The following is a 25,769-nucleotide window of genomic DNA, read 5'->3' on the forward strand; positions in this document are numbered from 1 at the left end:
ATTCCCTTCACAGAAAGCCTTGCTGTGCAGCCTGAGGAGTGCAGAGGGCAGTCACCTCCAGCACTCAGCTACTGCAAAGTCCTCCTCACCTCACTCAGGGTCATACCATTCCTGGGGCAACCCACACCAGTGACTGGGCATGGAGGTGTTTCAGTGGGAAATCTCTGGTGGGCACTTCTCACTTCAGAACCTCCTCCAGGGTCCTGGGGGGGGCCTGTAGCAGCCAGACAAGGGGTTCTTGGAGGATGCTGACTCCACACCAGCATCACAGAGGTAGGGGGACCAGGGGAATGCCCAGGTTTGATTCTAACCCTGACACTAACACTTCTGGAGTGTGTGATGTTTAAAAGGACCATTGAACTAGATCAGCCACCATTTCTAAAACATTCTTAGTCACATGAGGCTAAGAGGAGGAATGTGTACTCCGTGTCCCTGGTTGAAGAGAAGCTGGTCTCCGACTTTTGTGCAGAAGTTTCTCTTCTGAGGAAGCTGTTCCTGAGTTGGGCAGGGAGCCTGGGGTTGACAGAGGCAGGACACACACACTCCCTCTTGTCCACAGACTTCCCTTTGGGAAGGCAATTTCTTCCATTTGTCTCTTAATTTGCACAAACCAACTTGTTGTACAAATAAAACTATTTTTAAGGGTGTGGTTTTTAAAAAATCATCTAACGAATTTTGAGATTTTAAATATTATGTTGGGACATGCATTTTAGGCCCAAGGTATCAAGTCCAGTAATTAACTCCTCTCTCTAAGTCTAGAGCTCCTAACTGCCTGGCCAGCACCATGAAAGACAGATGGGGGGACATCCCCACAGCCAACCTGGTCTTTCCACCTTGCTCCATGTAGAAGGAGCAGGAAAACCTTGCCCCATGCACCTGCAGAGAAATGGCGGCAGAGCATGATCATGCACCTAAATGCACCAATGAACAAACAAATAACATGTTCTGGTGAGAAATTTTCAGACCAAATGAAAGCTTAGTGAATAGGACCCAACCTGAGAGCCCTGCCTGGTGTCAGCAGCCCTTCCCTCTTGTAAGAGCTGTGAGGAGCCTGTTTGGCAAGGACTGAATGCTTCAAGGGGGCTGCCTCCCCAGTGGGGTGATCCAAGAACAAGCCTCACAGTGGAAGGGAAGGCACCCTGCTGCTCCCAGGCTCAGAGAGGATTCGAGTGGAAACAGAAAAGCCCCTCACAATGTTCTGCAACACCTAGCTAGAGAGAACAGGCTTCTCTAGATATGAAACAGGTCTTTGTAATTCCCAAGTTTTTTGAGAACTAAAATGCTGTAATTTAAGGTTAACCATTTGTTTTGCCAGATCCTTGAAATTACTTAAGTGATCACAGTTGTTAAATTAGTTTGGCCTAAAGGCTTCTTCAGACACAGAGAACTGTAACCTCACTTGATGTGTAGACTATAACCTACTCTTGTAACTGGTAGCCAAGTCTGAGCCTCTTACAGGCAGCCACTGTTCAAACCATGTTCAACTAAGGCAAGCGCCCAGCTGTAACCAATCCAGTGTTTCTGTACCTCATTTTTGTTGTGCATACGTCATTTTCCTTTTTCCATCTATAAATCTTAGCTGACCGTGTGGCAACCCCAGAGCTGCTCTTAACCTGCCCTGGTTCTGATGGCTGCTGACTTCATGAATCATTCTTTGTTCAGTTAAACTCTGTTAAGTTTAATCTGTCTAAAGTGTTTCCTTAGACAGGTGGTGTCGGAAGTGATATCCAAAGTAGGGCTTCCAGTGACCCTCAGGAGCATTGAGTGACCAAGTGATGGTCACAGTGGGTCCTGCATCCACTGCTTTCTCACAGCAACTGGAGATTATGCATAAGTTCTCTCTCAGATTCTGAAGCTCCATATGCATTTGTTTTTTGAGCTGTTTGAGTTTGTTTGAGAAAATGTTTATCCAGACTGGGTTAGGACATCATGACAGAAACTGGACTGGGTCCAGGATAGGACTAGATCTGATAATTAACTAGGTTGAATCCAGTTAGAGGCTTCAGATGTCTGGCTGGTTCAAATGGCAACTGATAGTCGGTGGCAATTACTACAGAGGGTGTGAACTCTGGCTTTGGAAAATTCTCTGGACTTTGTGCTCTATCTTCTTCATTTCTTTTTCTTGCACGTTTAGGTATAAGTATTAAGCCCAGGAAGCAGCAAATGCATACAAAGATGGCAAAATCTTACCAATGATCATTTAAAATTACTGTTGCTGTTGTCACCATACACTAAAGTCAACTCAAAATAGATTAAAGAATTAAATATACACCCTGAAACAATAAAACTTCTTAAAGAAAACATAGGAGAGACACTTCAGGAAATAGGACTGGACACAGACTTCATGAATACGACCCCCAAAGCACGGGCAACCAAAGGGAAAATAAAAAAATGGGATTATATCAAACTAAAGAGCTTTTGCACAGCAAAAGAAACAACAGAGTTAAAAGACAACCAACAGAGTGGGAGAAAATATTTGCAAAATATACATCTGACAAAGGATTAATATCCAGAATATACAAGGAACTCAAACAACTTTACAAGAAAAAAACAAGCAACCCAATTAAAAAATGGGCAAAAGAGCTAAGTAGACATTTCTCTAAGGAAGATATACAAATGGCCAACAGACATATGAAAAAATGCTCAACATCACTCAGCATCCAGGAAATGCAAATCCAAACTACACTGAGATACCATCTAACCCCAGTTAGGATGGCTAAAACCCAAAAGACTCTGAACAATAAATGCTGGCGAGGTTGCGGAGAAAAAGGAACTCTCATACATTGTTGGTGGGACTGCAAAATGGTGCAGCCTCTATGGAAAATGGTATGGAGGTTCCTCAAACAATTGCAGATAGATCTGCCATATGACCCAGGTATCCCACTGCTGGGAATATACCCAGAGGAATGGAAATCATCAAGTTGAAGGTATACCTGTTCCCCAGTGTTCATCGCAGCACTCTTTACAATAGCTAAGAGTTGGAACCAGCCCAAATGTCCATCATCGGATGAGTGGATACGGAAAATGTGGTACATCTACACAATGGAATACTACTCAGCTATAAAAACGAATGAAATACTGCCATTTGCAACAACATGGATGGACCTAGAGAGAATTATATTAAGTGAAACGAGTCAGGCACAGAAAGAGAAATACCACATGTTCTCACTTATTGGGGGGAGCTAAAAATAAATAAATAAATTCACACACACACACACACACACACACACACACACACACACACACAAACCGGGGGGGGAGGGGGAAGAAGACATAACAACTACAATTCCTTGAAGTTGATACAACAAGCAAACAGAAAGGACATTGTTGGGAGGGAGGGGGGAGAGGGAGGAGGGAGGGAGGTAGGTATCCGTGATGGGCCACAATAATCAACCACATTGTATATCGATAAAATAAAATTAAGAAAAAATAAATAAATAAATAAATAAAATTACTGTTGAATGTTCCAAATGAAAAACAGTGCACTTAATAATGAAGACTTTCAAATTAGGTTAACCCAGGAATGCCTATTGATGAGTAGAAGTTTCTAAAAAGATGTCATAATAGTTATTGCTTTTTTTTAAAGACTCTGCAAAAGGCAAATAAAAGGCTTAAGTGACTAGTTGATTAAAAAAAAAAGAAAAATCAAACAAAACCGAATCTGCCAACCTTGTGGCTCAGTTACTATCTTGCCCCAAAGGAAAAACAAACAAACAAAAAACCTGGATACAGTGTTTATAAAAAATAGGCCCTCAGTTAAACTGTGCTGCTTCTTTTTCTTTGCCCTATTCATTTATCCACCCTCAACTCAGTAATTTTGGCTAAGAAATAGAAGCTAAGGTAATAAGACCACCTGTTGAACTAAATTGGTCTCCAAAATACAACTTCTGGCATTTAGCTGGCTATTGTAAAATAATTTTTAAAAAGAAATTTCTGTCTATAAAGGAAATCTCCATGTTAACAGTGTCTGCCTCCCTGCACCAGGAAGAGAGGGAGTCTGAGTCACTGGAGCTCTGACAAGGGGAAAGGAATAGGTTTAGATTTACATAGCAAGCCTTTTGTGTAAGGAGCTTTTCTGTACATCCTGCCTTAACTGGTGTTTACCTGCACCCTCTTTCCTCGGTTGGGGCAAATGTGATTTATGGTGACATTTAGGCCTGAAGTCCCTGCTCTGTGCTTCTGAGATGTAAATTTTCTACCTTGTTTTACCTAAGCCATCCCTTTGGAAATACAAATTTAGTATAAAAATGCTTAGATGGTTATTAAAAATGGGATAAGTAAAGCAGATAGTGATGGGGTTAGAACAAAGACAAAATCTATCAAATATTGGGTGGACCAGAGGGACCCCTCCTAGCCCCCCATTAAAGAGCTGCAAATCAGTCCATTCTATTCCAGTTTGGAGAATTTTTGAAGTCAGGAAAAAAAATTACAATGAGAAAACTAGCTAACAATTGCTTAGGGCAAAAATCAGGTCAATTTTAAAAAGGGCAAGGGTGCCTTGACCCAACCCCTTGTTGGGGCAGAATATAAGTTTATAGATGAACTGTCATAGTTTCAAAATTCTTTTTCAGTAACTCGAAGTCTTAAAGTCATGTTAAATTAAATAATAGAAACTCATTAAATACCTGAGTTATTTGTAAGTAGATGAAAATACTGAAACATTTAATTGTTAAACCTAGATTCAGAGTATATATACTTCAACATCTTGTTTTTATACAGTATAAATAAGCTATCATGTTTGGGTCTGTTAATAAATAAAAAATTGTGTATGAGAAAACATGTTTTTAAAAATTATGAAATGGTTCTCATCTACAAAATGCTGATATGAAACAGTTCAAAATTTCTTACTAGGTTTTCACCAGAAATTAAGGCTGAGTTAAAATCATTCCAATTAACACATGATAATTAAAACTGCTCCTTATGCAAAGAAAGCAAGACATGATTTTGGTAATTGAAGCTTGCATGAAAATGTGTATTAGTTAAGAAAACAAAAGAAGGTAATTTCTGTCCTAAAATAAAATTTTTGTTTGTCATTCCAAATGAAGAAGAGGAAAAATTGTAAAAAGATTTATGAAAGATAAATACCAAAATCAACTGAAAATGAATTAGAGACTTAAACATACATCCTGAAATTATAAAACTCTTAAAGAAAAACGTAGGGAAAACACTCCAGGAAGTAGGACTTGGCCAAGACTTAATGAATATGACCCCCAAAGCACAGGCAACAAAAGGAAAAATGAACAGATGGGAATATATCAAACTAAAAAGCTTCTGCATGGCAAAGGAAACAACTAACAGAGCAAAAAGGCAATGTACAGAGTGGGAGAAAATGTTTGCAAACTATACATCTGACAAGTGAATAGTATCTGGATATATTGTATATACAAGGAACTCAAGCAACTTAATAGTAAAAAACCAAATAACCCAATTAAAAAATAGGCAAAGGAGATGAATAGGCATATCTCAAAGGAAGATAGATGAGCAGCCAACAGACACATGAGCTTCAGGGAAATGCAAATCAAAACCACAGTAACATCATCTCACCCCAGTTAAATGGAGTATTATCAAAAGATACAGAATAACAAGTGCTGACAAGGATGAGGAGAAAGGGGAACTCACCTGCACTGTTGGTGGGACTATAAATTGATGCAGCCATTATGGAAAACACCACGGAGGTTCCTCAGACAACTACAGATAGAACTGATATATGATCCAGCAATCCCACTGCTGGGTATATACCCAAAGGAATGGAAATCATCATGTTAAGGGGATACTTGCACTCCCATGTTTATCGCAGCTCTATTTACAATAGCCAAGAGTTGGAACCAACCCAAAAATCCATTGATGGATGACTGGATAAGGAAAATGTGGTATATATCCTCAATGGAATACTACTCTGCCATGAAAAAGGAATGAATTACTGCCATTCACAGCAACATAGATGAACTTAGAGAAAATTATGTTAAGTGAAATAAGCCAGGCACAGAAAGAGAAATACTGCATGTCCTCACTTGTAAGTGGGAGCTAAAAAATAATAGTAATAATAGAAAGAAAGAAAGATACAATAATAACAGCAATACATTAAACTTTCAAAAGAAGGGAACAGAACTGAGGTTACCAGAGGTGGAAAAAGGAGAGGGGGAAGAGGAGTAAGGGAAGAATTGGTAAAGCACCACTAAAATTGATTACATTGTATAATGTTGATTATACTATTTACCCTGATTTGAACATCACATACTGCACACAGGTATTGATATTCAATGCTATACCCCACAGATGTGTACAATCAACTATGTTCCTCCCCCCCCCAAAAAAAATCTAGTCAAAAGAAATATTATGTGTCATCAAGCTGGCTAAAATTAGAAGAAAGTTATTTATTAGTTTTTCTAAAAAATAAGCATTAATATCAAATTTATGGTAATTCAAAACTAGAATTTGGTTTTCTAGCCTCATGTAGTCATTATTAGGTCTTTTGAGTATTTGGGTAACTAAGTCTCCTCTCTATCAAAGAGAAAAATTTTTCCTTTTTAAAATCTTTTAACTATCACTTTGGCTAAATGAATGATTATTATTTTACAGGGACCTATCCATCCTATCTTGATCAAATGTTTTAAACTTTTGACCTATTTGACAGGCTTCCCAAAATCAAATTTCAAAATCAATATTGAGTCTTCTTTACTTCAAACTAACTTTGGCCCCCAAAGCATTCAAAAGAGAGATAATAAAGTCTTATTTTTATATGTTAAGTAATGTGAGGCATTGTCAAATAAAAAATGATGTTTGACCTTTTTTTGAGTTATATTTATATGGATATGTTATTAATATATGTTCTAAAATTGTATGAGATTCCTAAAGCTCTAGTATGTCTTGATAATTAATTGGTCAGTCATAATTATGGTTATGTTAAATTTACATAGGTCAAAGAAATAACCAACTTTTCTTGCCAATTGCATCTTTGATTATGACCATTTTAAGTTTTGTTGTCCACAGCTAATTGCTTATTCTGATGCATTTTTTGAAATTTCTTTACCAACAATTACTACTCTAAAGTGTTGTGTCTTCAAAGAGGCTCATGAAAAAGATGGAAAGGATTCCGACAAGCATGGGTTTCTAATAACCTTAGATCATACCATTGCTCTAGGTAGGAATTTCTAGAACCCTAATGTAAAAACTGACTGGTTTATAAAAGTGCTAACCAACATCAAGCAGGACAAGAATTAAATACCAATGAAATACTTTGGCAGATTTTCATGCTAAGTTAACCTGTACTGAAATTGTTAAGATACACAATTTGAATGAACTCCACGATCCAAGTCAAATTATCTATCACAAGCCATTTAATACATAGTACTACTTACCTGAATTGGGAAAACAAATTGGTATTAAAAAGATAAAAATCCAGTGTTAAGCATGGACTCATGGCTGCCTGGTCCTCCCTGAATCCTTAAAGCTTTATTACTAAAATCCCTGCATTCCATGACTCATCATGGAGAAGGTAAAATGATGTAAATTGTGGGGAAAAAATTGGTGTGGTGACTGTTCTAAAATTGCTAAAATGGTTTATGACCAATGTTTGGATTGTCAACTCCGTAATTCTGGAGGACGACCAAAACTTCAGGTACATTCCTGCTACCTGATAGACCATTTGAACATTTACAAGGGACTTCATTCAATTGTCATTTCAATGCATGTTTTCTGGTTGTACAAAAGCTTTTTCATGCAGGAAGGCCAATGCTATAACAGTAGCTAAAATGTTATTAAAAATGTGTTTCTGTCATGGAATATCCCTGGAAAAAATCTCCAGCAACAGAGATACTTGTTTCACTGGACAAGTTATAAAACTGTTAAATAAGATATTACAGATAAAATGGCTTTAGACAAAGCTAACTGAATCAACTGGATTGCCTTGGTCAAAGGTATTGTAGATTAATGACAATCGGATCCACTTCCAGTGGAAAACATAAGTTGACCCCTATGAAATATTCACTGGAAGGCTTATGCCCCTAATAACGGAACCACACGTATCTCCTGCTCTCCTAAACTCTGGTATGATTAAATGCTGCAAGGCTTTAATGCATTATGCCAAATTGTATTTTAACAGGTAGCTTTTCATGATCCACCAGCTGAGTGCAATCAAACCCTTCATGATCTAGAACCCAGAGGTTGAATCTTCTGGAAGGGACATCGGAGAAATACTGCCCTTGCCACCCACGCTGCAGCAAAACTTCAGGACCTTAAACCTTAGGTAAACATCTTATAGCCTAAGGGCCCCTTCAGACTCTTGGAACTATACACCCATTGGAGACCTTAAGATAAAGCTAACAAGGGAAATTTCTCTCCAGAAGCAGATGGCGTCCTAGATGTGGACAACTTTGCCAAGATCATGGATCAAGACTTCTCTCGCACTGTGAAACACATACTTCTCTTAATTTTTCCTTACTTATGACTACCTATTTCACCTGGCAGGATAATACTGTGATTAGAACTGCACAATCGGTAGCTTCTGTGGGTAATCTGATGTAGTTTGGGATCTGTCGTGTCAAACCCAGATCTTTGCATGACCTAAGGGATTCATTTGTTTACACAATGGGTAACTTTGGCAATGTCCCTAACATAACTCTTTGTTCAAATTGTACTAGTGGTAAGATTTCTGGGCCCTGTTTTGATGCTCTTTGAAACTAATAACTTTGCCTCAGACCCTTGGCCAGAAACTGCTAATTTCACCATTCCAAGTAATGTATTTATGAACAGTATAATTTAAAAAATGGGCCTTGTATGGCACCCATGCCATATACTCTTATTTGTGGAGGATTGTGCAACCAACCTTAAAATGGGCATGCTTATACTTCAGTAAATAAAATATGAAGCTTCATGTGGGATAGAAATTTTAATGGTATCTTTGTTGCTCCATAATCAGAAATAGGACATTGGTTCACTCCTCTTAACCTACATCATAGATTAAAGAAAACATTACAAGAAGGCATTAACCCTCCTGGATAGACATCATCTGTTAGGTTTTTGTTTTTGTTTTTGTTTTCTATGCATTGGAGTAAACGCTAATGAGGCAATGATTAGAAAAGTATCCCTCACAATAGGCTCTGTAGCAGATTCTACTGCAAAGGCTGTGGTTACACAACACACTTTTATAAGCTCTCTTGCTAGCATTGTGCTAGATGATAGAAGTGCTCTAGATCACCTCCTGGCTGAACAGGGAACATCTGCTCAGTTGCTGACACTTCCTGTTGCACATGGATGAATACATCAGGTATTACAAAGATTCAGTTACAGGGGATTAACAAACAGCCTGCTTGGTTAAAATGTGTAGACTGTTCATCTGGCTTATTCTTTAATCTATTTGATTTTGGTTTGTTTGGCTCATGGGGACCCTGACTAAGGAGCATAATCCAAAATCTTGGTATCAGCCTCCTGATAGTCAAAGCAGTGCACTGTTCTCTCTTTGCACAATGTGTTCTCTCCTTGCACACTGTGTTCTCTCCCTGTGTACTGTGTTCTCTCAAAAGTTTCAAATGTTTGCATGCAGCCATGTGCAGAATGTCAGATGGTTTCTCTTTGACTGGAATGACAAAAAGTCAAAGAAATGTGTGGTCATGAGGACACTGTAACCTATAAATGACATGTTGAGACTGGAAACCTAAAATGATGGCAACTGAGAGTAGCACTGATGCCCTAAGATTTGGTCACAGTTTCACCTAGGTGACAACTGACCAAAAGGGGGGAATTGTTAGACAAAATCATGAGAAGCCATTGTTTTGGACTGAGCCTCTTCTGCACTAGTCCCCAACAGATCAGACCAAACCAAAATGGAGTCACTCAAGTTAGGTGCCACATAACCAAACTAAAGCTTTAAGACAGATAGATCTCAAAACAGACCAGTTTTTTTTTTTTTTCCTCCTGAAAACAAGAGATTCCAGCATAATAAGGAATTCCCCTCTGCTCTAATCCTTATGAAAAAGTAACCTGATGTTAATCAGGGTTTTTTTTCTATTATTCTGTTTCCTTGATCCCACCTTATAAAATCTTCTGTTCTGCTATTTCCCAGTGGGATTTGAGACCAAATAAGTGACAGAGAGTGATGTTAGTGCCTAAAGTTTTGGTCAACCTCTCAGAATTGAGAGGTTGACCAAAAGTGGAGAATTGTTATATTAATTTTTGACCTAAGAGATTCTTCAGACATGATGAAGTATAACCTGACTCAATGTGCAAACAGACTGTAACCTGCTCTTGTAACTATCAGCCAAGTCTCAGCCCATCACAGGCAGACAACTGTTCAAACCATGTTCAACTAAGGTAAACGCCCAGCTGTGACCAATCCAGTGTTTCTGTACCTCACTTTGGTTCTCCGTACTTTACTTTCCTTTTTCTGTTTATACATCTTTGCTGACCACACAGCAGCCCTGGAGTTGCTGTGAACCTATTCTGGCCTTGGTGGCTGCCCAATTCACAAATAGTCCTTTGTTCAATTAAACTGTATTAAGTTTAATTTGTCTAAACTTTTTCTTTTTAACACAGTGATCAAAGGCTATACTGGGAAAAATGAAGCCAAGCTATCAAATAATAGCAAGATTCATACTGGTACTAATGCAATTATTCTTTGAAGAACTTTAACAGAAGGTAAAATAACACATCAACTCAGTTAAGCTTAATTATTTAGCTAGACATTTTTGTATCTCTCATTAGAAACAAAATGGAAGTGTGTATTAGGCATCATTAAAAATGCCTAAACTTCTTCATTGACTAGTTTTCTTTCAGAATTGTTAAACAATTTACACATGCTACATTGTAGAATGGCATAAGTGGAAACCTGGTAAATTAATTTGAAAATACATGTTTTTCCTCACAGTTCTCCATAAATAGCAGTTGCTGTTGTTGGATCACAGAGGATGTTGGCATCTTCAGCATGATCATTGCTGCTGTTGTAGTCATCAGTTATCACATGTCCACTCTGGGCTGCAACAGGCATGTGGAAAAGGTCCAGTGCCAGCTCCCAGAAAGTTTGCAGTAAGTAATAGACAAAAGCAAACGCAGCAAGAAGAGCACACACACTCACACCGACATGCACACATGCACAAACACAGAGTGGCATAAGCCACCAGACATACAAGGGCACCTGCCAGAAACAACCTTCTCTTTGGGTATAGAAATTGATTTTTCTTTTTTCTCTCTTTTCTTCCTTGCTCCCTCCCTCTCTTTTTTAGAATAATCTGTGATTTTTTTTACCTTAGGCTATCTCTAGCCTACATAAGTGAAACAAAACAAAACAAAACAAAAACAAAAACAAAAAAACAAACTGACAAATTGTAAAAGAGAACTGGAGAAACCCATATTCAGAGTTGGAGATTTTAGCAACCCTCTTTCAATAGTTGATAGAACAATCACACGAAAATAAATAAGGATATAGCCCATCTGAACAACATTATGAGCCGATTTGATATAACTGATATTTGCAGAACACTACACCCCACAACAGAGGAGCAAACATTATTTTAAAGGGCCCATTGGAAAATCTGCATAGTGACTCTATACTGGACCGTGAAATAAGTATCATTAAATTTCAAAGATTAAAACGTTATAAAATATGTTCTTTGACCATAACTGACTTAAATCATATATCACTAACAATATGATATCCAGAAAATCCCCAAGTATGTGAAAATTGTATAGTTTACTTCCATATAAACCATGGATCAAATAATTACAAGAAAAACATTTGATATTTTTCTGATTTTTCAATTTTTCTAATATTTGACATTTTACTAATTTTATTAAAAATATATGTGACAGTAAATCAAAATTTGATAGATAATTCTCAACATATGTATGGAAGAACATTTATAACTTTTAAAAGTTCATATGAGGATACTTGAAAAAGTTGAAAGATTAGTATTACCTTTTAATTCTATTTTCTGCAAACTTTTTGAAGTACCCTCATTTAGAAAAAGAGAGGGGTTTAAAGTCAGTTTACTACATTTTCACCATAAGGAGCTAAAAAATAAAAGCAAGTTAAACCTTAAGTAATAACAGTAAAGAAATAATAAGAATCAGGAATCAAAATTAGTGAAAAAAAAAGAAAATTTACAAAGTCAAAAGTAATTTCTCTGAAAGTAAAAAAGTTAATTCTCAAGTTCATATAAAACTCTCAAGGAGCCCCAAATAGTCAAAACAATATTTTAAATGGAAAACAACGTTGAACTTACATTTCCCAATTTCAAAGTTTCCTACAAAGCTGTAGTTATCAAAACAGTGTGGCACTAGCATAAGGAATAATACATAGACCATTGGAATATAATTGAGGGTCCAAAAATAAATCCAAACATCTACAACCAATTGATTTTCAACAAGGGTGCAAGATCATTTAATGGGAGAAAGAAGAGTCTTCAAATGGTGCTGGGAAAACTGGAAGCAGAAAGAATGAAGTTGTGCCCTTACTCACTCCATATGCAAAAATTAACTCTAAATGGAACAATAGCCTACATATAAGAGCTAAAACTATAAAACTATTAAAAACATAGAGATAAATCTTTATGACTTCAGATTTTGTAGATTTGACATTAAACTGTGTGAACAACAAAACTAAAAAAAACCACTTTTGTGCATGAAGGATATAATCAGGAAAGTGAAAAGTCAACCTATGGAATGGGAGAAAATCTGAGAAAGCAAACATCTGACAAGGGTTTAGCATCCAGAATACACAAAGAACACAACTCAACAACAAAAGACAATGCCATTTGGCAAGGGCAAAGATCACAAGTAGACATTTCTTCAAAGAAGATATACACATATCCAATAAGCACATGAAAAGATATTTAACATCATTGATCATTAAGTTAATGAAAATCAACCCACAATGAGATACCATTTTACAACCACTAGCATAGCAATAAAATAAATAAATAAATGAACAAACACACAAATAAAACAAGTGATAGCAAGGATGTGGAGAGAAAGTAACCCACACACACTGCTGATGGGAATGCGAAATGGTTCAGCCACTGTGGAAAACAGTTTGATGGTTGCTCAAAATGTGAAACATATGACTAAGGTATTTTACTCCTAGGTGTAGACTCAAGAGAAATGAAGCCATTTGTCCACACATGAATGTTTATAGCAGCATTACTGATAATAGCCACGAGGCACAGGAACAAACCAAATGCTTATCAGTGGATGAGTGGATAAACAAAATGTGCATACATATACAATGGAATGGAATATTATTTGGCTACAAAAAAATCAAAGTATTGATACATGCTACAACAGGTATGAGGCTTGAAAACATGTTCGGTGAAAGAAGGCAGATGCAAAATACAAAAAATTTACATATCATATAGTTTCTTTTACATGAAATATCTACAACAGGAAAATCCTTAGAGACAGAAAGCAGATCAGTGGTTGTTTGGGGGTGGGGGTGGGAGGACAGGGAAGTCATTAGTGAATGGTCACCAGGTATTTTTCTGGGGTGATGAAAAATCTCTGAAAGCAAAGAAAGGTGGTCAGTGCACAACACTGTGAATGCACTAAGTGCTACTGAATTCTATACTTTAAGATGGTTAATTGTATGTCATGTAAATTTTACCTCAATAAAAAAATTAATTATTTTAAAAGAATAGTACATTTGACAAAACCTTAAAGACTGATCAAGAAAAAAAAAAAAGGAAAAAATACAGATTCTCAACATAAAAGTGGGGGTATCACTACATAACCCTGCAGACATAAAATGATAATAAGGGAATAAAAGAGCATTGTTTTTATGATAACTTTGCTAACACACTAAATGAACTAATTTATAGAAAAACACCAATTTTCAAAACTGATTCAAGATACAAAAATATATAAATAGTTTTTCCAGAAAGAAATCAAATTTGTAATAAAATGTCTTCTCATTATGTTTCAGGCTCTGATGGTTTCACTGGTGAGCTCTGTCAGATTTAAGGAAGAAGTCATACCCATGTTACACAAACTGTCCCCAAAGTAGAGGAGAGATTGCTTTCTAACTTATTTTACAAGGCCGGCATAACTCTGATATAAAAAGTTGACAAATATTTTACGAGAAGGGTGAAAACCAAATATCCTTCATGAATCTAGAAGCAAAACCCCTTAAAAAATAGTGAATAGATTCCAGCAAGACATGAAAAAGGGTGTTCTGTATCACAGCGAAGTGGTGTTATCCCAGGAATGGCCTCGCTCTAACCTGACAGTCGTCTCCTGCGTCTCTTCAGCAGTCTGCTCACTGGAATGCTTGCTTCCACATTTGCTGCCTACAGTTCATGTTCCACGAGGCGGCTGCAGGGATCCTTTTAAAATGTGCATCTGGTTGTGTGTCACCCGCCTGTGACACCCACAACCTTGCCGTGACCGGCAGGCATGGAGGCTGGGCCTCCCACTGTCCCTCTGTCCTTGTTCTTCTCTCTGCTGCCTCCCTCATCAGACTCCACCAATGCCAATCCTCTTGTTGCTCCTCAAATGCCAGCACATGCCTCAGCTCTCATCTCTACTTGGAACCCTCCTCCCCTACTCATCAGATTTGGCTCGTTCCTATCTTTTAGGTTTCAGCCTAAATGTCACCTCTTCTGTACAGACCATTCCTTCCTTGTCCAGTAATTGTCAGCCTTAACGTCTTGTTTATTTTCCTTCGTGTTACTAGTCCCAACCTGAAATTTTCTTTTATATGTGTATATTTCTCATTTGCTCATAGACAATTCTCACTCAGCAGAATATAAACTCAGTAAGACCAGGAACCGAGTTATTTTAGCTCACAGTTATATTTCATCCCTGCCATATAACCTAGAATAACATCTGGCACATAAAAGGCAATCAATAAATATTTTTTGAATAAGAGAATGAATGAATGGATGAATGAATGATTGATCATAGGGTCCCAGGGGTAAAGTTGGAGTTGAGTTGTGCTTTGAGGTATTGGTAGAATTTGCACAGGTAGAGGGGAGAGGGAAAAGAAGAATCAGCCAAAGGAACAGCATCCACAAGGATGAGTAGTTGGCAACACAGGGCTGGGTGTGCAGACTGGGGCTTCAGCCAGATGTGCTTCCTTGTTCATTGCCTCTGAAGGGGCCCGAGCAAGGACATTTATCACTCTTGGGCCCAAGAGCCTGTTTGACAATTATAGGGACTGACCAAAGTGCAATCATCTAGGTGGCTGTTGGGGTAAGAGACCCATGACTTAATGTCAGGTGGCCCTGCCACAGGCTCAGTGCCAAGGAACTTCCACAATACCCCACCCCACCCCACCCTCTGCAGCAGGAAGTCAGAGCCATGGCCTGAGTGAGCCTATTAGCAGGCAGGCAGGCAGTATGTCGCTAGTGGTGTCACCACACTGCTGCATCTCAGCACTTCCCTTCCACACTCACTCAGCATCCAAATGCCGTGCTTGGGACCAGCTTCATCCCTAGGGTCGGACCACCTGGGTTCAGTTCTGGCTCTGCCTTTTTTACTAGCTGCATGCTCTGAACAAGGTAGTTCTTCTTTTTGCCTCAGTTTCCTAATCTCTAAAATGGGGACAATTATAACACCTATGTCAGAGGGTTGGTGGGAGGGTCAACAGTGGAAATGGATTAGTCTATTACCTAAATATATATCTATATTTGTATAGTAGATACCTTTGTCTGTATTCGTATCTGTGATACATATTAAGATATGTATATCTTTATATATCTGTAAGGATATATATACATATAATATGTAAAGTGCTTACGTAGTGCCCTGCAAATAAAATTCTTAATAAATTGTAAGTTTCCTAGATATTTGAGATAAGAAGGATAACCGAGAAACTATTTCAACTGCTTTCATCACCTCTAGGATCCAGTCTAGTGGCTTTGTGAAAGGGAGGATCTGGTCCGGGTTGTCTGCCAAATGTGGTTCTTTATCTCCAGTGTAAATATAATAGACCACCTTCCATGCATTAACCACCAAAATGCAAGCAAATGGGATACTCTTCTGCCAGGGCAGCAGCACTGTCGTGGCCTTGAGAATTAGATTCTGGGCTTTCCAAAACCCTCCCCTTAAGAAAATGCTCCCTTTGATTGATCCCCACATTGGGGCTCAAGTCACATTTTAGTCACAAGGGACCTGGGATCTTTAAACTATCATAGCCGTTTCCTGCTCCTCTCAGAGGGATTTTGAGCTGGCAGTATCTAATCCTCTGATAATTGGAAGTTTGCTTTCAAACAATCAATAAAAAATGTTATAAAGCTCAAATCAATGCAGCAAATGAATTGGTGATACATAATTTAATAACTGATGTTCAAGAGGTGGTTCCCTTTTAACCTTGCAGGAATTCTAAGGCAATTAAACATCAATGGGAAAATTATATTTGTAAAATGAGACTGCAACCTGAATACATTTACATTTTATTAATTGAGAATGTTTCCGGAAGCTATCATGAGACAAGTATGAAGCACAATAAACATGGAGCACAAGAGGGGCTGTGTGGGAAGGCAGAGGCTGTGCGGGAAGGGTAGAGGCTGTGCAGGAGGGCAGAGGCTGTGCAGGAAGGGCAGAGGCTGTGCGGGAGGGAAGGGCAGAGGCTGTGCGGGAAGGGTAGAGGCTGTGCAGGAGGGCAGAGGCTGTGCAGGAAGGGTAGAGGCTGTGCGGGAAGGGCAGAGGCTGTGCCGGTGGGAAGGGCAGAGGCTGTGCAGGAAGGGTAGAGGCTGTGTTGGAGGGCAGAGGCTGTGTGGGTGGGAAGGGCAGAGGCTGTGGGTGGGAAGGGCAGAGGCTGTGCAGGAAGGGCAGAGGCTGTGTTGGAGAGCAGAGGCTGTGTGGGTGGGAAGGGCAGAGGCTGTGCGGGAAGGGCAGAGGCTGTGTGGGTGGGAAGGGCAGAGGTTGTGCGGGAAGGGCAGAGGCTGTACGGGTGGGAAGGGCAGAGGCTGTGCAGGAAGGGCAGAGGCTGTGTTGAAGGGCAGAGGCTGTGTGGGTGGGAAGGGCAGAGGCTGTGCAGGAAGGGCAGAGGCTGTGCAGGAAGGGCAGAGGCTGTGAGGGGTGGGAAGGGCAGAGGCTGTGCGGGATGGAAGGGCAGAGCCTGTGCGGGAAAGGCAGAGGCTGTGCGGGTGGGAAGGGCAGAGGCTGTGTGGGTGGGAAGGGCAGAGGCTGTGTTGAAGGGCAGAGGCTGTGTGGGTGGGAAGGGCAGAGGCTATGTGGGTGGGAAGGGCAGAGGCTGTGTGGGTGGGAAGGGTAGAGGCTGTGTGGGTGGGAAGGGAGATGGAAGAACCGTGGTAGCTGCGTTTGGGTAGAAATTCGCCCCCTCCTATGCATGCAAACACCCACACTCATTCATGAACATGTACACACATGAGCATGTATTCATGCACACATGCACACATGCACACATATTCACACACACATATTCATGCACATGCACATATATCCCTGGACATATGCACACACTTATTCATGCACACACACATTCATGCACACAAGCACACACGTATTCATGCACACAGATGTATTCATACACAGAGATGGACACGCATGCGCACGCACACACTATGTATTCATGCACACATGCACACACACATTCATGCACCCAAGTATGCATGCACACACATGTATTCGTGCACGCACGCACGCACACACACGCGCACGCGCGCGCGCGCACACTGCTGACCCTCCAATGCTCCTCCTACCTGCCATTCAGGTGTCCTGCTCTCTGGCTTCTCCGTGTCACCACGAACATCTGGTCTCTCCTCCCCCTTCCTGAATGACACCAACACCTTCTCACATTCTCTTGTCTCCACCCTGAAACCTGCAATCATCTCTCGTGACCTTTCCTCCTCTCCATGGCACACGCCACCTGTGTGGTCTTACCCCATCCTCAGGAACCATAGGAAAATGAATTCAAATGGCCCACTCCCGCCTCAGCCTCTTGTTTTACCAGGCACTTGCTCAAGTCCCTTGACTGAGCTGACTCTTCACCCGCGTCAAGATCTCTAATCCATCTCACCATTCTGTCTGTCCATCCGAGACCTCTGGTATGCCTTTCATTTGTTTTCTGTTTTAAATCCATGGCTCGTTATTATACTTACATCCTTAAACTTAAGTTCATTCTTCTCGCTTCTCTGTAGGAATTTTCCTAAACTCTGAGCCTGGAAGAACCCAATAACCTGTTATCTTCGTACCTAACACAGGTGTAACCAAGCTTTGCTGAAGAAAAATAACACCATGGGTTGACCCATGTCACTTTATACTCATGGCCACTTGCCTCAGTACTGGCAGGCAAACCACCATGTTCCTCAAGTAAACTTACTCGATCACTCCCTTCACTGACTCTTTTTTACGTTTTGCATTTCATTCTAATTCTCAGAATGACTCTCACTCCCAGAGCTAGGTTATTGCCTCACTTCATACCCTATTTAGAAAACAGAAAACATCAGACAGAAACTCCCTCCAAAAAGCTATATGTTTTTTGTATTTCCTCCTAATAAAACAGAGGAAATAATTTGGTTCCTCATGTAAAAGTAGCTAAAACTTGTGAATCTTTCTTATGTGCCAGACACTGCATCCCTGCTATCTAATGAAACTGTCGCGAGAAAACTAGGAGGGAGGCATCGTTACTATTCCTGTTTTGTTTTTTCAGGTAAGGAAACTGAGACACAAGAAGCTAAGTAATTTCCCCAAGGTTACACAGAGATTGACTAGTGGGGCTTGGATTGGAAGCCAGGACATTTGGCCGCAGAGCTCATGCTCTTCACGTTAGGGTGTGTGCTCATCCCTGCACCTGCTCTGGGTCACATCCCACTTCACGTTTCCAGGGACTTTGCTTCTTTAGTGATCCCACTTCTTACATATTCTTTTTCCTTCTCTACTGCATCATTCCCATCACTGTTCAAACTTGATCAAGTAGTTCTCATGTGAAAAACAAACCAAAACAAAATCAGAGTACCTTGACCTCTGTTCTGCAATCGAGACAGCTTTGTGTTCCTCCCCACAATTCAAGGGCCCTGTTAAAATAGGAGGCAATACACTTTTAAAACAACAAAAGAACACATGGACATTAGCAATGAGATCTTTTTACGTATTTCTTTTTTTATTGTTGTTGAGATTTGTTTATTTATTTATTTATTTTAATTATCAATATACAATGTAGTTGATTTTCATGTCCCTTTTGCATATTTCCAAAGGCAACACATATTAGGAAGCATATTCATGGGTAGCAATGTGGAAAAGTCACAGGACAGAGAGAGATGTGATGGGAGAGGCTGGTCAACCTGGTGGAGCCCTGGGGAGAACTCCAGGTCTGGAGTCAATAGGAATGGCAGAGGATGGAAACTGAGCAGAAAATAGAGGGATATGTGGAGGTGTGTACTCTGAGCAGCTGACCTCCACTGTTACCCTACCCCGTTGCTTCAATGCCAGGCACAAGTGTCAGGTGGGTGTTTTCTAAATAACAGTATCAAGCATGCGGATAAAATGAGAGTAGCTAGTTGTCACCCTAGTACCTGAACTTCTAGATCCAACCCTACTGACCTTCTCTCACTTCCTGCCTCCAACCTCAGATCACATTGTTCCCTCTGCCTGGGAACCCTTCTTCCCATTACTTCCTCACTTCTTAGCCTTCATCCTTCAGAAATCAGCTCAAAGATCTTTTCCTAGAGACCAGGTCTCGATCTTCTCTGCTTAAATTATTTCTCTGACCACTGTGGTTTATTTACTTTCCAGCACTTATCAAAATATGCAACTCATATTTTTTTATTTAAAATATTTTCACATTTACTTGTACATATTTGTGAGGTACAGTGTGTTGTTTCAGTACATGTATACACTGCAGGATGATTCACTTAGGGTGGACAGCAGAGTTTCGTACCCATTAGTCCACGACTTCTCCCCAGCTCCTGTAACCATATTCTACTCTCTACTTCTATGAGAAACACTTTAAAAAAAAAAAAAGATTGCACATGTGAGTGAGATCATGAGGCATTTTTCTTTCTGTGCCTGACTTACTTCATTTAACATGATGGTTTCCAGCTCCACCCATGTTACTGCACATGACAGGAGATCATTTTTCTCGTAGCTGCGTAGTATTCCATTGTGTATATATACCACAATTTTTATCCATTCATCTGTTGCCGGACATTTAGGTTGATTACATCTCTTGGCTATTGTGAGTGGTGCTGCTATACAACTGATTTGTTAATTTAGTTGTCTACTGTCTATTCCTCCATGAAAGCAGGTGTTATGTGTTTTACTTCTCCACCGTGATCCCAGCACCTGGAATGGCACCTGAATATACATAAGCAATGATGAGATTAAAGAGGAGTGGAAGAAAGTGTTCTCTAGAGAAGAAAGAAGAGAAAAGAGAGAAAGTACTAGCTTTTCATGTGCACGGGGATTCCCACACATTAAATCACAGCTTGGCCAGTGAACCTGATTATGCCTGATCAGATTAATGCCCTTGTGTTAGGAAAGCACAAGGAGTCGGGGCAGAGAGGTCACTCCACATCCATGGGGTCAGGGTCAGAGGAAGGAGTTGGCAAGTGACTCATGGGTTGAGCATATCTCAGAGTTAGGGGTTTTAAACTAGGTGGTAGATTAGCCACCTGGTACAAAGGTGATAAATTGGGTGTGCATATTACTTAAACGTCAAGATGAAAAGCCCAGTCCAAAATCAGACAAAAGTAATAGGAAAAACTCTTGTCTGGCAGAACAAGCTTAACACTCAGTATTTAAGCAAAACTTAATGGTCCAAAATCTCTTTAGAGGTGTTTGGGAACTTGAAAGACCAGGTCCTTGCAGGGCAGGCAGGGCATGCAGTTGCACTGAAGAAAAGAAGCAGCACACGGAGCTGCTGCTGTGGACTGGATGCCCCCAACCTCACTGAAGCTCAACCCCACTGTCACTGCTGAGGCTGGGAAATCCTATTACGGTCATTGAGAGGTGGGGCCTTACAGAGGTGATTAGATTGTAGGGCCATGCCTGGTGAATGGATTGATAATGGTGGTCAGGGGCGTGGTTCTGAGGGCTTTAAAAGAAGAGCACATGAAAGGTTAGTCTCTCTCTGCTCTGCCATATTCTGCCATGTGAGATCCCTGGGTCACTGTTGCCACCATCAGGACCCTCACCAGCTGTGTTCTCTGGACTTTGGATTTCCCAGCCCCTGAAACTGTAAGCAATGTATTTCGTTTTCTTTATAAATCACCCAGTTCCAGGTATTTTGTTATAAGCAACAGAAATGGACTAATAAAAGGGCCTTCACTCTGGGCAACTTCCCCTAGTCAGACAGGAAGTGGCTCCACTCAGGAGCTGAGCTGCTTTTACTTTCCATGTTCCTCCAGACACAGACCAAATGCTGCAGGCTGTTTGTGGGGGGTGGGGGTGAAGAAGCAGCAGCACGGCTGTTCCCCGACTTCCCGTGGAAACATACCTCTGCTCGTCATTGCCAGACCCTAGGGTTTAGCTCCAACAGCTGCCTCACTTTTCACGAAGAGAGTAGGGGGGTGTCAGGTACTGCATAAATCCATACCCAATGCAGCAAATGTCTTAAAATAGCACCTCCTCATCAGGGGCAGAGCTCCTTCTGCTCGCCTGAGTGTGGGCATCAAAATAAAGAAGATAATGAGAAAATATAAGTTTATCATCTCTGTTCACAGAAAATAAAAATTGCTTTTTCACATCATGATTTTCACAGACTCCCAAATCCTAGAATAGCTCCGATTTTTCTGCTGAGAGATAAGGATTAGATTGGGAACTGCCTTCCAGGGATTGAGAGGTGACAATCATTGATATTGATAAAATCAAGTGTGATTGAATCCCAAGGCCCAGCCTCCTTTCGCACTGGGCCTGGGGTCAGAGTTGCTTGCCAGGAGCCCACCCCCTTATCCTACCCAATCCACCTGTCATCTTCATACTGATGGAAAAGGTTGCCAAAGGGAGGAAAGGAAGCATTAAAAGAAGAGAAACTGGAAGCTGGGATGATTGACAAACTAGCATGACAGGCCGCCAAAGCTGGATGAAAGCCCAGAAGTTGTCAATCCTGTGCTTCCCCGCTTTCTGACAATTTGTTGAAGTGTACCACATATAGAATAGCACACACACCAAAAGCACAGCCTGGCAAATTCTCACAAACTGAGCCCAGCCCTGTGATCAGCACTCAGATCCAGCACCAGGGAGCCCTGGAGCTCTTTCCCAGTCACCCCTCCCACGGGTGCTGGCACGTCACGCTAACGTGTGTCAGTTTTCCCGTTCTGTGCTGTGTGTTGATCAAGTGACACAGTCTGTACCGGTTAGGTCTGGCTCCTTCCCTTCCACCTTGTGTTTGTGAGATTCACTCACTGGTTGTATGTGGCTGTGACTGCTGCTTGCAGCTTAGTGCCCTCGAGTGACAGCACCCCTTCTCCTGCTCTGCTGTTGACGGGCCCCTTGTTGTTTCCCTGCAATGCAGATGCAGTCTGGGAGGCCGCATGGCTGTCTGAAGCAGCACAAGTGTGGTGCCTAGCACAGGACACCCGCCTGGACTGGAGCCCAGTGCCTGTGCATCCCACCAGGCCACCCCCACCTCCGACTTCTTCTGCTGTGCACACCTGTCACATCCCCTTTATACAGCACGGAAGCCAGACTTAGCACACGTGCAGAGAGAGGCTATTAAAGCTAGTTTTCTCGGTGCACTCCTTCCTGGGCAGATTAACTCCAAGTAACACAGAAAGAGAAATACCACATGTTCTCACTTATTGGAGGGAGCTAAAAATTAATATATAAATTCACACACACACACACACACACACACACACACACACACACACACACACACACACAAACCGGGGGGGGGGGAAGAAGATATAACAACCACAATTATTTGAAGTTGATACAACAAGCAAACAGAAAGGACATTGTTGGGGGGGAGGGGGGGAGGGAGAAGGGAGGGAGGTTTTGGTGATGGGGAGCAATAATCAGCTACAATGTATATCGACAAAATAAAATTAAAAAAAAAAAAAAAAAAACAAATTTGGACATACATAAAGGTGCATGACACCAAGAGCTGCGGTAATGTTTCATCTGCTCCCAGTGCAATCTGTATTTCTGGATGTAGTCACTTGGCAGGGATTTCTGCTATTTGAGAGCTGGTGGAATAGATATTCTAGGGAGGCAGGTGAACTTCTTTCCTGCAGAGTTATCTTGAGACCAAGAATACATCACTTCTCCCTGCTCTTGCCAGGACAGGTCAGGAGTTGGAGGCCAATACCAAGCCAAGCAAAGGAGGGACTGCTGTGGACCCCCACAGCCTCTCCCCTCTATTCTGCTCTCCACCCCAGCACCTGCAATCATCCTGCTGTCTTTAAGGAGCAGTCGATTACTGAGGACAGGTTTATAGTCTAGTTGAGCAGGCTGTCCCCCTGGCCGTGTGCACGATCTCTCCCTGTCCCTGTGACGGGGCCTCTCATCACTCTTTCTCCTTCTGCCCTGCTGTCAGCCACAAATCCAGACAGGGTCATTAAAGTGTCCACATGTTGAGGAGCACCTTGTTAGGAGGATTCATTGGCAGAGGAGCCTTCTCCTGAGCCTGTTTAGCCTTTAGCCTCAGGAAACCTGGGTGGTTGAGCAAGCTAAGGCCCTGCCAGGGCTCTGAGATCTGGAGATGAGGAGAGAGGAAGGGAGGGGAAAGGAGAGAGCTGCTCCTTTCTTCTGCCTTCTTCCCTTTAGGGAAGGAAGATCCCTCTGCAAGCCTAGACTTCAGCGGTGTACCCCCAGTGCTGTTGAGGAAAGATGCTTTGAATTACCAAAAAACCCTGCCATGCACAAATTCCCGAGTGTTCTTGTGGTGCTTTTCCTGCACCAGGAAGACACAGTGCTCTGCTCTGGGACCTTGGACGTGCACTGGGTTGCCCTGAAGGATGAACAATGTGAGATCCTTGCCACGCCTGCCAGCCCTTCGGAACTTCATCAGTAAAACAGGGTAGTGTTCAAGTTTCTTGTAAGGATAGAGTAAAAAAAATATTTCTGAGCATGATTGAAGGCCTCCCTATTCAGGAGTATAATTTTATTTATTCTGAGTACAAGAAACATTAAGGCGTGAAAAAGACTTCCTCAGTACCAGAAGCAATTGTTAGCTTTGTCGTTCTCCCAGTCGTTTGCTTTGACAACATGGGAGTGGGGTCAGCAGAGCAGAGAAGTCCCCTGGAATTAGTGCCAGGGGCAAAGCAGCTGGCAGGGAGCCCCCATCACAACAGAGACATCTGGTTGCTGTGTCCCCAACAGCTTCTGTCCCTCCCTGTTCATAGCTGAGCCCCCAAGAAGCCCATGGAGAGCCCAGTGGGAAGCAATTATTAACTAATAAATAGTAATAAGTACAAGCAGCCACACTTATCAAATGCTTCCACCAGGTCCAGCATTGTTCTAAGGGCTTTCTGTTCATTCCTTTGTTTAATCCTCTGACAACCCTTTGAGGTAGAAACATTACTTATTTTACAAAAAAGGAAGTTCACTGGAAAGAACATTTCCAGGCTGAAGCTGCTAAGTGGCAGATCTAGGATTTGAAGATGAGCAGTCGCATCCCAGAACCTTTACTGTTAAGTTTCATAACGGTGTGTTTCCTAAAAGCTAGATTCCAGTGAGAAATGGAACATTCATGGTGATTTGACTGCTCTGAATGGAGAGAAGTTAATTTTAGAGACTCCCAGCTCAGTTTGGGCCCAGTGCTCCCCCGGGGTGGAGGAAGGGCTCTGGCCCCTGGTGGGCGGGTTTGCCTCCTGCCTTTCATCCATGGACGGTTCTCGCTCTTCCCTGTGCTCCTGTTGCCTCAGTCCCTCTCAAACATTCCAACTGTGTAATCTGGAAATTACTCTGTCACTTAGTAAAATGAATACAAAACCACACTAGCAGTGCTGTTCCCCTCTCTTCCCGGCCACCACATGGCCCTCCCCTCCACCCAGCTGTGCCCCTCCCCCCGGAGGTCCCAGCTCCTCCCAGCAGGGACAGCCCCACTCAGGTCCTGCGGCCATTTCCAAACCGTGCTGTCCTGGAGAGAGAAGTTTCTGCTGACTCTTTCTGTTGCCAATTGCTTTTCCCCCCATACCATACAATTGACATGACAATCTGTCAAAGTACAGATTTGTTTTCATTTCTGAGATCCACTTGAATATACTCAATGTCACTATGGCATTTGACGCACATGACTGCATCTTGGTTTTGAAACTTTGACTCCCCCGTCCTATGTGGTGTTCTCCTCCACAGTTCTGTTAGCCTGAGGGTGGCTTCTCTGAGCCTTTTGCAGACTGCCACTCCGTGTCTCTTCTGGTCCATTTTGCATTCTCCCTGAGTGCTCTCACCCAAAACCATGAGTGTAGTCTCCATTGATGTGCCGATATCTCCTGAATTTGGATCTCCAGCCCCAAATCTTTTTGTACCCTCCAGTGGTCTGCTGGACATCTCCAGGTAGACGCTCTGCAGGAGGTGTGAGAGCAGTGTAGTTGAGATGAGTTTGTAATTCTTCTCGGTTCCCAGCTCTAATTGCATGCACTGTCTCCAACACACGCTTCAGTCCTGACCCTGCGCTTCACCTTTAATCTCCCATCTTCTCTTCTTTCTCTATTCCTGCTCCTTTACTCCAAAGAATAACCTGGGGTTTGTTCCAGAGCCTCCCTTCTCACTACTGCCACACCAGGTCCTGTTGGCTATGCTTGATGATGCCTCTCCCATGCCCCGCCATCCCACCACCACTGCCTGGGTCCTGCCCTCCTAGTGTCCTGCTGTGTCGCTATCATGGCTCTGCTCCTGCTCCTGCAGCTGGGCAAACCTTTTCAAACATTAATCAG

The sequence above is a fragment of the Cynocephalus volans genome, chromosome 4 (genome assembly GCF_027409185.1).
Source record: "Cynocephalus volans isolate mCynVol1 chromosome 4, mCynVol1.pri, whole genome shotgun sequence".
NCBI lineage: Eukaryota > Metazoa > Chordata > Mammalia > Dermoptera > Cynocephalidae > Cynocephalus > Cynocephalus volans.